We start from the raw sequence: 2,500 nt of genomic DNA on the forward strand, positions 1-2,500 counted from the left end.
GACCCTGAGATTAAGAGTCTCATGCTCTACCGACTGAGCTAGCCGGGCAGCCGCTGTGAGCTGCTTGGGGCTGGTCGCGGTTTTTATCCGTGCCTAAATTACGCCCGTCATCCGGAGCCTCACATTTCGCACAGGCTTGGCATAGCGTCTCGCGGGTAAAGTCAGGGTTAAGCCTAGAGCCAGGCTCAGAGTGTACTTTTTTTGTTTAAGCCATATATGTTGTTGGGGGATACAATTTCACCCAGTAGAGCAGGCCAGTAATATGCACAATCACAACCCGGAGCTAAAGTTCCGTTTCGGGTCTGTCAAACCGGAACTTGACCTACAAAAAACGCTAGTACATATGGGCGTATGCCAAATCGATTGACCTGATGCCTGATAGGTTACAAGTTACTGGTGCCCTCCTTATGAGAACAAAATCCACATTCGATCAAAGTCGGAAGCTATTGCAGATGCTCGATGGTGTTTTAAAAGGAGTTTTGAGCAGGACCTCTCTGGAACACAGGCCTCCACCACCCGGAACAAAACATGAACATTCCATGCACGCGCCACAGCAAACTTGAGCTGATGTAAACTCTCACATAACACCCGCTGTCTTCTTTGCACACGAGGCAACTGAGCAATCATACCCCTAGACCAACGAGCCAACACACACATGTCCTTCCTGCTGCTGCCTGGCCGAAAACATTTCCGTTTTCCAGGCTTAAAGCACAAAGGTTTAATTAAATGTACAACTAAACGGTAGCCAGTGCAAAGTTGCCGACACAGAGGAAATACGGTCTCTTTGCTTTGTGAGAACTTGACCTACAAAAAACGCTAGTACATATGGGCGTATGCCAAATCGATTGACCTGATGCCTGATAGGTTACAAGTTACTGGTGCCCTCCTTATGAGAACAAAATCCACATTCGATCAAAGTCGGAAGCTATTGCAGATGCTCGATGGTGTTTTAAAAGGAGTTTTGAGCAGGACCACTCTGGAACACAGGCCTCCACCACCCGGAACAAAACATGAACATTCCATGCACGCGCCACAGCAAACTTGGCAGAAGCAGGTCCCGCCGAGATTTGAACTCGGATCGCTGGATTCAGAGTAGATACGCTAATAGATACGCCCAACGTGGGGCTCGAACCCTCGACCCTGAGATTAAGAGTCTCATGCTCTACCAACTGAGCTAGCCGGGCAGCCGCTGCGAGCTGCTTGGGGCTGGTCGCGGTTTTTATCCGTGCCTAAATTGCGCCCGTCATCCGGAGCCTCACATTTCGCACAGGCTTGGCATAGCGTCTCGCGGGTAAAGTCAGGGTTAAGCCTAGAGCCAGGCTCAGAGTGTACTTTGTTTGTTTAAGCCATATATGTTGTTGGGGGATACAATTTCACCCAGTAGAGCAGGCCAGTAATATGCACAATCACAACCCGGAGCTAAAGTTCCGTTTCGGGTCTGTCAAACCGGAACTTGACCTACAAAAAACGCTAGTACATATGGGCGTATGCCAAATCGATTGACCTGATGCCTGATAGGTTACAAGTTACTGGTGCCCTCCTTATGAGAACAAAATCCACATTCGATCAAAGTCGGAAGCTATTGCAGATGCTCGATGGTGTTTTAAAAGGAGTTTTGAGCAGGACCTCTCTGGAACACAGGCCTCCACCACCCGGAACAAAACATGAACATTCCATGCACGCGCCACAGCAAACTTGAGCTGATGTAAACTCTCACATAACACCCGCTGTCTTCTTTGCACACGAGGCAACTGAGCAATCATACCCCTAGACCAACGAGCCAACACACACACATCCTTCCTGCTGCTGCCTGGCCGCAAACATTTCCGTTTGCAAGGCTTAAAGCACAAAGGTTTAATTAAATGTACAACTAAACGGTAGCCAGTGCAAAGTTGCAGACACAAAGGAAATACGGTCTCTTTGCTTTGTGGGCATTGGAAACCACGCTGCAGCACTTTCACACATGCTGTGGGATGGACACCTTCTCACCACATCGTCGAGGGGAATTAGCTCAAATGGTAGAGCGCTCGCTTAGCATGCGAGAGGTAGCGGGATCGATGCCCGCATTCTCCACGTGGTGTACTGCCCTTTTACGCTCACTTCAAAGGGATGTTCAGTTTCACCGCCACATCAGCAGTTGCGCATCAGCTCTGTTTTTTCCCGCCCTTCCGCAAAACAAGCTAAAAGGGTTCCACCGAGATTTGAACTCGGATCGCTGGATTCAAAGCCCAGAGTGCTAACCATTACACCATGGAACCACCACACGCTGGTCTCTGGCCGTCTGAGAGGCAGATAGTGATGAGGCTAGGTGGAATCAGGTTAACAGGAGATGACGTTTGCTCACTGGAGACCCTCGACCAAAAACACAGGAACCAGGTTGCTCTGCCGAAACCCGGGATCGAACCAGGGACCTTTAGATCTTCAGTCTAACGCTCTCCCAACTGAGCTATTTCGGCCAGGTCTACCGGCAAATGGTTTGTCCAGCAGGGATTTCTGGGAG

The 2,500-nt window shown here is 49.6% G+C and overlaps 1 protein-coding gene and 3 non-coding genes across 4 annotated transcripts in view; 1 reads left to right on the top strand and 3 right to left on the bottom strand.

Moving 5' to 3' along the window:
- Positions 1 to 2,500, bottom strand: part of LOC130092588 (uncharacterized) — a 309,454-nt gene that overhangs the window by 127,962 nt on the left and 178,992 nt on the right. The window lies entirely within an intron of this gene.
- Positions 2,001 to 2,073, top strand: trnaa-agc (transfer RNA alanine (anticodon AGC)). The gene has a single exon. It is a non-coding gene; the product is annotated as a tRNA-Ala (tRNA).
- Positions 2,187 to 2,258, bottom strand: trnaq-uug (transfer RNA glutamine (anticodon UUG)). Its single transcript has one exon. It is a non-coding gene; the product is annotated as a tRNA-Gln (tRNA).
- Positions 2,384 to 2,456, bottom strand: trnaf-gaa (transfer RNA phenylalanine (anticodon GAA)). Its single transcript has one exon. It is a non-coding gene; the product is annotated as a tRNA-Phe (tRNA).

The sequence above is a fragment of the Rhinichthys klamathensis genome, unplaced genomic scaffold (genome assembly GCF_029890125.1).
Source record: "Rhinichthys klamathensis goyatoka isolate OS25496 unplaced genomic scaffold, OSU_Roscu_1.1 h1tg000176l_1, whole genome shotgun sequence".
Classification (NCBI taxonomy): domain Eukaryota; kingdom Metazoa; phylum Chordata; class Actinopteri; order Cypriniformes; family Leuciscidae; genus Rhinichthys; species Rhinichthys klamathensis.